This window comes from Anabrus simplex, chromosome 1, assembly GCF_040414725.1.
Source record: "Anabrus simplex isolate iqAnaSimp1 chromosome 1, ASM4041472v1, whole genome shotgun sequence".
NCBI lineage: Eukaryota > Metazoa > Arthropoda > Insecta > Orthoptera > Tettigoniidae > Anabrus > Anabrus simplex.
The window spans coordinates 1,789,607,574-1,789,622,185 of NC_090265.1; positions in this window are offsets into that span (position 1 = coordinate 1,789,607,574).

A 14,612-nucleotide genomic window follows, 5' to 3' on the forward strand; every position below is an offset into this window, starting at 1 on the left:
CTTGAACTTTGAAAGCGGGTCTGCTCTTTCCTACATTTGATCTCTGTGTGCCTCTAGGAGGCTTAACATTGTAATTTGGAGCAAGTGCTCCTTGGCATGATGGGGTTTTCTGCCCCTTTGTTCAGTTTTGTACCTTGGTAAAGTTGGGCTAATAGCTCAAGGATTGTGATTGTGGGGCTCGAAGCCCTGACCTTGTAATAATCCCCTAACACTTGTAATTTCTTTGTATCTGATTTTGGCTTGTTGTTGACTTGTTAAGTTTTCAAATTCTATGTCACCATTGTTAAGTTTTGAAAATATAACCTTGTTGAAAAATTTATGCATCTTTCGAACTTTTGTAGTTGAGACCTATTCCAGCCCGCACCTTCTTTCACCTCTGCTGTTCCACAGATACCTCGGAACAATAATTATTATAAATGTTTGAGGACTTCAGCTTTGATCGTTCATCTGTAAGGAATGGCAGATGATAGGTTCGAACTACCAGTAGATTATCACCTGTATGTATCCATTTTTACACAACAAATGCCAGACTAAGTTCGGCTCCTTGGCAGTATGGTCAGCGTACTGGCCTTAGATACAAAGGGTTCCGGGATTGGTTCCTGCCTGGGTCAGAGATTTTAACTGCACATTATGTCCGGCTCCATGGCTAAATGGTTAGCGTGCTGGCCTTTTGTCATAGGTGTCCCGGGTTCTATTCCCGGCAGGGTCGGGAATTTTAACCATGTTTTGTTAATTCCGCTGACACGGGGACTGCGTGTATGTGTCGTCTTCATCATCATTTCATCCTCATCACGACGTGCGGGTCGCCTACGGGCGTCAAATCAAATGACCTGCATCTGGCGAGCCGACCTTGTCCTCGGACACTCCCGGCACTAAAAGCCATGAGCCCTTTCATTTTTTTACTGTACATTAGAATATTATATCTTCTGTCTTGGGAACTGGGTGTTTCTTTCCGTCTAAACAACATTTGTACATCTACGTGAAACATAACACACTACTAACCTCTACAAAAACATACAATGGAGGATATACTCCTCCACCTGTGGCTGGCGTCAGGCAGGGCATGTGGCCGTGAAACTGAGGTAAATACACATCGAGTACCGATGTCAATAACTTGTGAATATTGCAAAGATGAATAAGAATAAAACAGTCGTCGAGGCAATATAAATCAAATGTCACAACTCTCCCAGAATCAGCCCATTGCGGTCCCAGCGTCCCGGAAGATTCTCTTCTGATGCGACATGAAATTTCGAATTAATTTTGACTGATAGAACAAATCAATTCAATACGTTCAGCCAGGATAAATAACAGAATTATTCCGGGGTCATTCACTTACGTTCATTAATATTATGCATGGAATCTGGAACCTGGTAGATAGAATTCCAAAACAGATGTCGATGTCGAGTTATCGATCGAGGATGCGCGGGATGCGAGGCGGACAAGCTCTTATGTGTACTGTAGACTCAGTGCCCGCCAGTAGGGCAAGCGGTGCGGCCGGCTCACTGTGCTGGCAGGGGATGGTGCAAGGCACTCAAGCTCGCGGTTGCTAATAAACATTTCTTATCCTCTGGGAAATCGTTTTGAATACTCTGCACCAAACCCTCGCAATGGCTTAAATATTACAAGCTGTTCCTTTCTTTACACTGTGAAGTGGACAAATATATCGAACAGAAATGGAACTTTGTGATTATATACAACACGAAGTGGGCCCGTGATTTATGAACTTATAAGGATAAATTTATCATCACACCCTGGATTAAAAGTGAGTTTTTAGTTCAATCAAGCCTTAAATCTTACTGTTTACTTTGTTCTATATATTTACTTTGACACAGTTCTTAGCATTATCTCTACTATGCTATTTCCATCACGAGAGCATTTCAAATGTCGTTGGTAATGATAAATGTTAGAGAAAACCAAGAATAGCTCTACAAACGTGTGAAAATTATATTTGATGCATGAGATCATTGAGGCGGTGAATTTTAACTAGATTTGGGAATTATTTCGATGATGTTGCACTTGAACTTCATGTCATTTTCACATGGATTGCTAATACAAAGAAATATTCATGATAACGACAGAAGAGAATGACATTTGATATTTACTGTGAAATATTATTATTATTAACAAATACATCGCAATATGTCCCGATGGCAATGGTAAATTACACTAGTGTGATAATAAATTAGAATTAAGTCATAATTACCTAACAACAAGAACAAGAAAAATAACAACTACAACAAGAGTACAACAAGCAATTCCATGGGGGAGGGGGAAATATTACAAGTAATACTATTAGTTTAACATTCTAAATAAAGCGTCATCATATACAAATTCACACAAGACTAAGTATTTCTAGCGCTTAACACTACGGCTACAAATATTTACCATCATCCTTTTCAATCGCGTAAATCTCTGTCCTCTAAAATTCATATAGCTGAGCACCTTTTATAAAAGGAGGTATTCTCAAAATCCATGTCTCAAAGTTGAACAATAGGTGTCTGGCGGTTTGGCTGAGTGGCCAATGTACTAGTCTTCAGTTGAGAGAGCAGCGGGTTCGATTCTGGGCACGGTCAGGGATTTAAATCATTTCTGGGTGTTTGTGTTCACCATAATACAGATCTTCAAATACATGCAACGCACCACACTACAAACCACCAAAAAAGACGCATTAGTGAATACATCTCTTTACATATGGCTGGTATCATGAAGGGCATCCAGCCGTAAATCAGGGTCAAACCAATTCGATGTGCTGGCCCCAGATAACTCGGAAAAAGGCCAGAAATAAGGAGAAGAATGTGAACTAATTTTAAGGATGGTCTCTCAAATTCGAAAATTCAATACTTACCTTTGTTGCCATGCGTTCATTTCCGTGAGAGCAGCTTCATTTTTGACGTTTATACAGACATGTTCTGTAGCTGTGGACAGTTTTCCGTGAATCCTAAACATATTTTGTATTTCATTTTTAGTTCTGGAAGCTCAATAAGAATATCAGAAGTAACTTGACGCGTACGAAGGTCACCGTGTCAGTCTGTCGATCTACGTATATGTGTGTGCGTGTGCGAATGTGTGATGATTATGTTCTCACTTCCTGACGAAGATAAGAAGAAGAACCAACAAACATATGCAAACAATATTAATAATAGTAATAATATTTGCTTCACGTTCAATTAACTACTTTTACGGTTTTCGGAGACGCTGAGGTGTCGGAATTTAATCATGCAGGAGTCCTTTTACGTGCCAGTAAATCTGCCGATACGAGGGAGACATACTTAAACCCCTTCAAATACTACCGGACTGAGCCAGGATCGAACCTAGCAAGTTGGGATCAGAAGGCCAGTGCCTCAACCGTCTGAGCCACTCAGCCCGGCCCTACAATACTCAGAGTATAATGAACGTCTGTGTATTTATAAGACAACTCAGTTAAGTTACTGATTAGCATTAACTGTCAAAGGGACATCTTTCACTTTCTGTTCACAATAACAAGATTCCGCCTCTGTGGTGTAGTGGTTAGTGTGATTAGGTGCCTCCCGCGAGACCCGGTTTCGATTCTCGCCAAGAAATTTGAAACGTGGTGCGAGCACCGGAAGGGGGTCACTCAGCCTCGAGAGGTCAACTGAATAAAGGGGTGTTCGATTCCCAGCTCAGCCATCCTCGAAGTGGTTTTCCGTGGTTTTCCACTTCATCTACAGACAAATGCCGGCCACGGCCGCTTCCTTCCCGCTTCCTTGCCTATCCCTTCCAACCTTTCCATCCCCCAGAAGGCGTCTATTCAGCATAACAGATGAGGCCGGCTGGGCGACGTACTCGTCTCCCACACTTATATCTCCCGACCCGGTGTCTCACGCTCCAGTACACTGCGCTTGAGGCGGTAGAGGGGAAAACCAACCCTGGAGAGTAAACGGATTAAGAAGGAAAGTGAGCATGACAAGATTATAATTACAAGCATTCTCCGATGGGGTGTTTGTCCAGCTTCTTGGCTGAATTGTCTGACCAGTCGTCTTCGACTGATAGGCCCCGGTTCAATTCCCGGCTGGACCAGAGATTTTATCCACTTGTGGTTAATTCTTCTAGCTCGGGAACTTGGGGTTTGTCAGCGTCTTGATTCACATCATACCTCGACAGGAGAAAACAATAGTGAATACATTCAATTACATAGAGATGGCGTCAGGAAATCCAACATTAGTGCCGACCCCCCGAAATAATTTGAAAAAGGCTTGGAAGAAAGCTGCATGAATTTTAAATGTTTCCTATAAAATTGCACATTAATGTACTATCAAAAGACAGACTTCTGAGTTGCAAATAACTTATATCAGTTTTATGAATTCAAGAAGATATTCTCGTGAATTTTTCAAAATTACAGTAATGTCCTACAAAGAGATAAGTTATGTAAGTTGTATAAATGCACGTTGATTTCTGATTTAAATGGTAAAATCAATAAGATTTAGGAGAGCTTGTGTTCTTCAGGAAAGGGCTATCAAATGTCTGTTCTTTACTTGCACTGTAGGTGGGTTGTTTTTTTTCGCTAGTGGCTTTACGTCGCACCAACACAGATAGGTATTATGGCGACGATGGGACAGGAAAGGGCTAGGAGTGGGAAGGAAGCGGCCGTGGCCTTAATTGAGGTACAGCCCCAGCATTTGCATGGTGTGAAAATGGGAAACCACGGAAAACCATCTTCAGGGTTCCCAACAGTGGGGTTCGAACCCCTTATCTCATGAATAGTGGATGCAAACACTGTAGGTGTGGTGTGCCTGCTCTACTCCTGGAGACTACTGGCCATACCAGGGATTTTAATTTTGGAACTGGTTTCATTCAATTTCGTGATACGAACTGAGCAACTGCCTGGTAAAAGAGGTAGCGGACATGGTCTTAGAAACCATGTAATACGGCTCACAATATCGCAAGCTGACCGCGGGTAGTCCGGTATGTGAAGGTCAGCTAGCTTCTCAGTAATGGGTTGTATGTTTTTCTTTTATTGCTAGTGGCTTTACGTCGCACTGACACAAATAGTTTTTATGGCGACGATGGGATAGGAAAGGGCTAGATGTTGGAAGGAAGCGGCCGTGGCCTTAATAAGGCCACAGCCCCAGCATTTGCCTGGTGTGAAAATGGGAAACGACGGATAACCATCTTAAGGGCTGCCGACAGTGGAATTCGAACCCACTAACTCCTGGATGCAAGCTCACAGTTGCGCGTCCCTAACCCCACGGCGAACTTGCCCAGTGTTGTATGCCTAGCAGGTTTTTCTACAGTTAGCACCTCAAATTCGAAATAGTGACTGTGACTAATGTTTTCAGGTAGTACAGCACACCGGTAAAATTCTCAACCTGTTACGTCCGCTGTTTACATACTGTGCCGCGTTCCATGTCACTCTGTAATCCAACTTACACTTTATACAGGTACTGAGCAGTGAATTATTCACATGCCACACAATTCAACATATAAATTATAAACAGGAGAGCTTTCCACCTATTCTATACATAGTTGTATTTACAATGTTGCTTACATTACATGGGACTAGTTTCAACCCTATTCATCAGCCATAATTAAACATTTACAGTATTTGACGAAATCCTAAAACATTTTTCTAACATTGTAAATACAACTATGTATTGAATAGGTGGAAATGTCTCCTCTTTATAATGTATATCTTATCTCAGCTCAATACGGACCAACAGCATGAAGTTCATAACCCTTGATCACACAGTTCAAGTAAATGTACATTTAGGGATTTTGGCCAACGTGATGTACAGCATGCTGTAATTACTACGTATGTACAACAGACTGCCTGGATCATACGTAACATTGGTTCTATACCACAAGAAATGTATTTCATAGTCAGTCTGTATTGTCAGCTTTAACGAGTTAGGAGTTCTTAATAGTTGAGTAATTCCACCTTTACAATGCTATAAAATTATATTCATTTTTCTATTCAAAAAGAACATAAGATGAACATTAATGCAGTGCAGTCAAACGAACTCAGGTGATGCGGGTAATATTACATTAGTAAATTAAGTCTTAAAGGAAGTAGATGAATATTGTTACTTGGGTAGTAAAATAACTAACGATGGCAGAAGTAAGGAGGACATAAAACGCAGAGTAGCACAAGCAAAGAAGGCCTTTATTAAGAAAGGAAATTTACTCACTTCAAATATTGATGTAGGAATTGGAGAGATGTTTTTGAAGACTTTCGTCTGGAATGTGGCAATGTATGTACGTGAAACATGTACGATAACTAGCTCAGGAAGAAAGAGGGTAGAAGCTTTTGAAATGTGGTGTTACAGAAGAATGCTGAAGGTGAGATGGATAGATCGAATCACTAATGAAGAGATACTAAATCGAATTGGAGAGAGGAGTTCGATTTGGCTAAATTGGACGAGAAGAAGAGATAGAATGATAGGAGACATCTTAAGACACCCAGGACTTGTTCAGTTGGTTTTAGAAGGAAGTGTAGGCGATAAGAACGGTAGGGATGGACCAAAGTATGAATATGACAAGCAGATTAGAGCAGATGTAAGATGCAGCATTTCCGTAGAAAAGAAGAGGTTAGCACAGGGTAGTGCGGCATGGACAGCTGCATCAAGTCAGACTATAGACAGATGACTCAAACAACAACATATGAGATATCTTCAGCCTTTATACAACTATAGTACAAACACATAATATTCCTGATAACAATCTAAAACAGTACTTAACCATAAACCTAGGAGTCAAGATGACCTTGTCAAATCAAGCATAAAAATGACCGAACGCAGTTCATGTTATTAAAATACCTTGTAATGAATATATTATGTCATTAAGGTAGACTGCTGGATATTGTAAGTTCCATTGGATTTATAATTCTTAAAATAATAAATTCAATAATAGAGTAACAATGTTCTGAATACAATAATATTAACTCTTTCTTTATTTCTTTCTTTGTTTCTTAATCTGTTTGCTGTCCAGGGTTGCTTTTTCCCCAGGACTCAGCAGGGGATCCCACATCTACCGCCTCAAGTGTAGTGTTCTGGAGCGTGTGACTTTGAGTCGCAGGATACAACAGGGGAGGAGGACCAGTACCTCTCCCAGGCTGCCACACTTGCTATGCTGATCAGGGGCCGTGTGGGGATGAAAAGATTGGAAGGGATAGACAAGGAAGAAGGAAGGAAGTGGCCGTGGCTTTAAGTTAGGTGCCATCCCGGCACTTGTCTGGAGGAGAAGTGGGAAACCACGGAAAAACACTTCGAAGATGGTTAAAGTAGGAATCGAACCCACCTCTACTCAATTGATCTTCCGAGGCTGAGTGGACCCCGTTCCATCTCTCGTATCACTTTTCAAAATTCGTGCCCGAGCCGGGAATGAACCCGGGCCTCCGGGGGTGGCAGCTAATCACGCTAACCACTACACCACAGAGGCGGACCATATTGTAGTATTGTGTGATTAATTGATTTGGTAACAGACTTGTTGTTCGAAGTACGTATGTTTGTACTGTAATACAATCAGCAGTAAGCAACAGTTCCACACAAGGCCACACACAGACCAGCGGGGCCAGAGAGAGGGGGGAACGGGACGAAGAAATTCATTCTCCAATCCTCAATATATGGAATCACATTGTTTGTCCGGCACCGCAAACAATACATTGAAACAACCCCCATACGTACATCAAAACGTCAAGCCTCTGACGAATTCAATTAATCACATAATACTACAATATTATTGTATTTAGAACATTGTTACTCTAATATTGATTTTTTAATTTTGTTTCTTTCTTAACCTTTTACCCTCCAGACTTGATTTTTCCCTCGGACTCAGCGAGGGATCCAACCTCTACCGCCTCAAGGGCAGTGTCCTGGAGCGTGAGGCATTGGGTAGGGGATACAACCGAGGAGAACGACCAGTACCTCACCCAGACAGCCTCGTCTGCTATGCTGAACGGGGGCCATGGTGGGAGACGGAAGTTTGGAAGGGATAGACAAGGAAGAAGGAAGGAAGTGGCCGTAGCCTTAAGTTAGGTACCATCCCGGTATTTGCCTAGAGGAGAAGTGAGAAACAATCGAAAACCACTTCGAGGATGGCCGAGGTGGGAATCGAACCTCGCTCTACTCAGTTGACCTCCCGAGGCTCAGTGGAGCCCGTTCCAGCCCTCGTACCACTTTTCAAATTTCGGGGCAGAACCGGGAATCGAACCTGGGCCTCCGAGCGTGGCACTAATCACACTAACCATTACACCACAGATGCGGACGTAGTAGAATGTAAATATTCACAACAGAGCCTAGTCGTCCAGCCCTGCACATTCAGATATAAACTTACTCTCCTAATTCACGGACCACTACGTTCCAGAGAAACTCAGGACAATCCATATCATACTGAAATTAATTTTCAACTGAAATTCTATTCAGTGTCATATTAAAGTGGTGTTTATTGGCTAAATATGCAGACTTACTAATATTGACGTCTGCAAAAAAAAATCGTAAATCCTAAACAGAATATTAAGAGCCAAACTCATTCATCTCGATGTCTTTATTACTCAATATAATCATTACCACGTAAAGCGCATAATAAAGCACAACGACCAGCTTCCTGCTATCATATTTGCGTTCCGGACTAACTACGTCAGGTGGTAGAGCGTTGGCCTCCTGAGCTCAACTTTGCACGTACGGTGGTATCTGAAGGTGCTCAAATACGTAAGCCTCTTGTCGGTAGATTTATAGTCACGTTAAAGAAATCGTACGGGGAAAAATTCCCGGTAACTCGGTGTCTCTGAAAATCGTAGAGGAAGTTGGTGGAACGTAAAACCAATACAATTATTATTAGTAATGTTATTATATAGCGTTATGCCCATCTGTGGAGAGCGATGCTTGTTCTCAGAAATCTCTTCATCTGGGCACTGAAAATTTTCCTCTTTTCTTCAGTCCATGATTTATTGTTCTTGGTATTCATTTTCTCAGAAAAATGATGAATGTTGACTGCTTCTTGAATTGGAGTCAATATTGAATAATTTCCTGGAGGATGCCAATTTCATGAATATCTTTTTTCATTTCACTAAGCCAGTTGTTATTGACTTTTCTTGGAAGAGCAAGGTTGAGAATACTTTTGGTGGGCCTGTCATTGTTCATTCTGAGAATGTGGCCATATAACTTTAATCGCCTTTTCCTGATGGTGTCGGTGATAGAGCTCCCGGCACTTCCGCTTCATCCACATTCCCTCTGAGTAAATTGAACCAAAGATTTTCCTGTTTCTCCATATCTTTAACAAGTGACCTGTCTCCAATGACAAAGTTTTCGACGCCTATAGAGCTTCAGGTTTGATAAAAGAGTGATTATTATTATTATTATTATTATTATTATTATTATTATTATTATTATTATTATTATTATTATTATTATTATTATTATTATTATTATGTGCGTATGGACCCAATGGATCACGCAAAACTCTAACGATTCTGTTTTCTGAGTTGCCAAACAGCTCTCATCTTTTCTCCGTGGATCCTTTTTCGTTCTTCTGTCCACTTTGCTCCAGTCTTCTTTTTCACTTTGTTCTCTGGTTGCACTTTCCATCCATTAATTTTTTTCCTGTAGAGATTTCTGTGCGCGGTGTCAGTTGAGTCCATATGGGCTTTTTCCAGATCCTTCTACACTTCCAGTACCTATGGAATATTTTTTAGATTTTCTATGTAGGTGAGAATCTTGTGTGTCAGTCTACTTGCCGGCAGTCTGCGAACGTGCCCATAAAATTTCAGACATCTTTTGCTGCAATGTTGGAAAGCTCTTCTGTCACTTTGCGTGACCTCAGTCTATATCCATCTTCTGTTTTTCGGGGGCCGAGAATTTTCCTCAGGATTCTCCTTTCTTCTTTTAAAATGTTTTCTAGGTCACCTTTCCCATTCAGTGTAAGGGTCACTGGCAAATAAGACTTCGGGCTGATCTTTGCATGGCGGGACAAGCACTTTTTATTGTATATGTTGTGAACCCTACCGTAGGCTTTCCGAAATTTTTGTAGGCGAGTTTTCTGGGCAGCCTTCTCGCCTCCCGTTGGTTCAAGTATTTCTCCCAAGTACTTTAAGCGTGGTACTCGGCTGATTTGCCCATATATCGTGTTCAAATTTTGGATGTCAAGTTTTGAACAGAATAACTTGGTATTTTCGAAGGAAATTTGTAGACCAACCTTTCCAGCACATTCACTAAGGGTTTCAATTTCTTTAACGGCTGTGACTACATCATCTGTCAGTATGGCAAGGTCAACTGCAAAAGCGAGATATGATATCTCAATACCGTCTTTGGGTCGTCCTAGTCCTATGGGGCACCAGTATCCCATGTCTTTCAATGCCTTCTCCCACTCGCGGATAACTTTGTCTAGGACGAGGTTGAAAAGAAGCAGAGATAAGCCGTCACCTTGTCGGACGCCAGTTTTAATCGGGAATGGTTCAGAGATCTCCCCCATGAATTTAACTTTGGAGATACTGTCAGTGAGTGTTGCCTTGATGAGGTTGAGGGTCTTGGAATTATTATTATTATTATTATTATTATTATTATTATTATTATTATTATTATTATTATTATCATCACACCTCCTCTGTGGCAAATATTTATAAGTTAGACCGCACTGATTGTCTACGAAGACACTTTGGACGCTGTAAGAAAATGTGCAGTGTTCCTTCGATTTAGAACATACCTTGCGTTACTACGTCACGGTTTCGTTATATTTATATAAGTTTGGCTTAAGGAATTACAAAAGAATTACTGAATACTATATGGAGGTGACTTTGTCTTGCTTGCGCTTTAACTATCATTCAAGAGATGGTGGGTTCGAACCCCATTGTCCCGAAGGGGGTGTTATGTGGTTTTCTATTTTCAACCCAGGCAAATGTTGGTGCTATACAGATATTAACGCCACGATCACTTCCTTCTCACTCCTTCCAATTTCTCGACCAATATTTCCCCTAAACTCGGAGCATATAATGGTGAACATGGAGCCTCTAGGTGATTTTAATATTTTGTTACCTTTCTCTGTTCGAAGTTCCTCGCTTAAACTTTTCCTGTCTGACTTCCATTCAGCAATTCTTGTTCTCTTCCAGTCGAGACAGTATGAGGTTTATCAAGCCCGGAGAGTCATTCATGCCTTTCATGGTCATTACCTTTATATTTCCGTCACCTTAGATTTTTTAGATTGAGCGAATTTGCTACGCGGTTTGGGGCACGTAGCTAGTAGCTAAGTGGTTGCTGGTCAATTCGGTGAAACGTGCTCAGTTTTCCCGTGAGAAAGTGGATTTTATTCCCCTTCACCAAGCTGAAAAATAAGGATACGAGATTTCAATTTCTAGAAGTGCATATGGCGTTCACGTTCACTCAGCCAACGCTATAAATGAGTACCGGATTAATTCATGAAGGCAAAGGTGTCCGGGCGTAGAGATAACCGCTTTACCCCATGTAGTACCGAGGTTACGGATAGTGGAAGCCTTTACCTTCCACCTCTCCAAGGGCCTTCATGGTCTGTACGGTTTTGCTTGCGTTTCAGCTGTTAGCTACCATTCGAGAGATGGTGGTTTCGAACCCCATTGTCGGCAGTCCAGAAGATGGTTGTACGTGGTTCCTGATTTTGAACCCAGACAAATATTGAGGCTATACCGTAATTAACGCCATGATGACTTCCTTCTCACTCCTAGCTCTTTCCTCTCCTATCGGCGCCGTAAGACCCGTCTGTGTCGGTGTTACATAAAACAAAATACAGTACTAAAACATTTTGTGATTACTAGAACATGTATTCTCGTGTTCCTAATTATTATCTGCTTGTAATTTCCCCTTAAAGAACAATCACCACGGTGCGAATATGATGCGCGTTGCTCTGAGCAGGTATCAGGTGCTTTATCTGAGACTGTAGGATGTGATTTGCCGTAATATTCGTGATTACACTTTTATACCTCTAAAACTGTCTAAACCTTACTCTGAATAAATTGGAAAGATGTCTTTAATTACATTTATACCTGGTTAGGCAAGCGCTAAAAACCGTCTAAAATGAAACCTGTCCAACGCACGAACTGAGCGTTATTTCTGGTTCTGCGAGTGAAAGACTACTAAATGAATTAGAACCTCTACGAATGTAAAGCGGTAAATAATTGAAAAATGCTCAATGCACATTTTCTGTTTATTTTGACGTTTTTTGTTGTTGTTAGGTCAATAATTTTAACATAATTGTAAATGCCTGTCTGCCAAAGAGTCAGGGTCATTCCATAACGGATAACACTTCATGAGTACGTTATAGTTCATTATAGTCTATGTTTTCAGTGAAAGTATAGAATTAAAGTGGGACTTCATGTATAAGACTCCCATGGTTCCAAATTTAAGGCTTACGTTTATGCCACGTAATCAAGTAAATTCCCTGATGACACTCCAATTCTGCACAAAATAATCCAGAATTTGTTTTTGAATACATCCGCTTATTCTCCACCGTGAAACTACTGTAGATTTTACTTCATATTGACCATTATTCACCTACAAAACTTTAGGGAAGGAAGCTTCTTGACTTACCCTCGTACAGCACCTGCTGCTGTTTACGTGAATATAAGTCATTAGTTAATTTAGTTGTCCTCTTGAATTCCAACTTTATCTTCATATTGTGATCTTTCCTACTTTTAAAGACACCACTCAAACTTATTCGTCCACAACTACTACTACTGCTACTAATAATAATAATAATAATAATAATAATAATAATAATAATAATAATAATAATAATAATAATAATTGTACCAGGCGGTACACATCCACGCCGCTAATTTAAAATGTGCGCCAGTTGAAACTCCTCTGCTGGAGGAAGTCTGAACTTTATCGACGGTATTAATTTTCAAGTTTCTCAGAAGATGTCACTACTTGGAAAGTTTGGAGTTTTTGAACTGTGCCACTTTTGATGTATTTTTGTTTTACCGGTAGTAAGAAGTGTGAACTTTCTCTTCTAGAGGACACTACTGAAGAACTACAATAGTGCACCCTAGTGCGAAGAAAAAGAACTGTTCTTTTGGAGAAAATTTAATTTCAAAAGTTTGTTCTTTGTTAAATTTCCTTCTGTCATTGTTTAAGTTGGCAATATTAACCCTTTCTTTCCCCTTGTTTTAAATCCAGCCAATCCCGAATTTCTTTAATTAATTTTCCACCAATAATATGTTTCTTCTTCGTATTGTGTAGGCGTTTTCTCGGTGAACCAATAAAATGATTGTGGGCGGGTGTTTTACTTCCTGAAACGCCTCGAACTTTCCGCGAGAGTATATAAACTGCTGATTTTAGGGTCTCTGTGCCACATCAGTACCATCTTTCTGTGTGTAAAGTACATAGCAGGGGGCGGGGAGCGCCTCTTTCTTTGGGGAGCAGTTCTACACCAAGGTAATGGCCTTTTAATATCTTCTTTTCTTGCTAGCTCAGCAGTTTAACTCTCGGGGCGGGTCCGAAGCGTTCCTACCATGTAACCTTTTCCTAAAATGTAACGTCTCTTAACTCTATTCTCTTTAAAGTCACATATTGGGATAGAGAGTGCTTAACCCTCTCGAGCTCCCACTCATATTATTTATTTTGAGGTGAACTTATTTTTCACAACCGATTCTTCCTTAATATAATGTAAATTGTTCTTTTCTGAAGTCACCTCTGTAGTATGGGATTAGCCCTTGCATTAACGGCCTAGTGCCAAGTAGGTTTTAAATAAAGTGTATTAGGAGTGCGGAGAGCTTCAAGTTGGTATTTTAGAGGCCATATAATTAACCTTTTCTCACTTAATAGGCCTCAGTAGATTGGGTATTTTACCCCTGTGTTTATGTCCGTTGAGGACAGCTTGAAGGTGGAGTTTGGTGTGGCCTGGGAGAGGCCTAAATTTGAGAGCGGGTCGCTCTTTAGTGTAAATTGTTGTTGTTGTACGCCTCGAGGAGGCTTTACTGTGTAATTTGGAGCAAGTACTCCGGGGCTTGATTGGGGTCTTCTGCCCCTCTGTTAAATCTTGTTTTGAGGTAAAGTTGGGCTAGTTGCCCAAGAATTGCGAGGTCGGGGCTCGAAGCCCAAATCCTGTAAATACTGTAGTTGTAATTTTGTTGCCTTGCTACTCTGTACCTGCCATTCGTGTTATTTCTGAATTTTGGAAAGAAAATATAACCTTGTTAAATTTTATATTAACTTTAATTTCGTAGTTTGAGACCTATTCACACCCGCACCTTCTTTCACCTCTACCTACCACGGAAATCTCCGTAACAAGTGGTAGCAGAGCGTGGTTGAATGGGTCTCTATTTAGCCCCTTTTGACGGCTAAACATTGTTTTGTTCTGAACTCTAACCATTTTCTCAGTTGCTGGAATTTTTTGAGTTTTCAAAATTGTTCTGTCATCATGCCCGGTCCTCGCAATGTTCTCCATCTTAACTATTTGCGCAAAGAGGAGTTGATCTATGAGTTAACTATCAGAAATGTGCAATCTGGAGGCACGGTTGCGATAGACACCAACAAGCTTAGAGAGTCCCTTGATTTGCCCATTTCCATCCCCAATTTGGGAGAGAAAGAAATTGACGACTCTCTTTCCACGATCACCGAGAATACTACTGGGCTAGCATCGGTAGTTAGTTTTTTGATGAAAATGATCCTTCTCCTAATCAAATTAAGCGT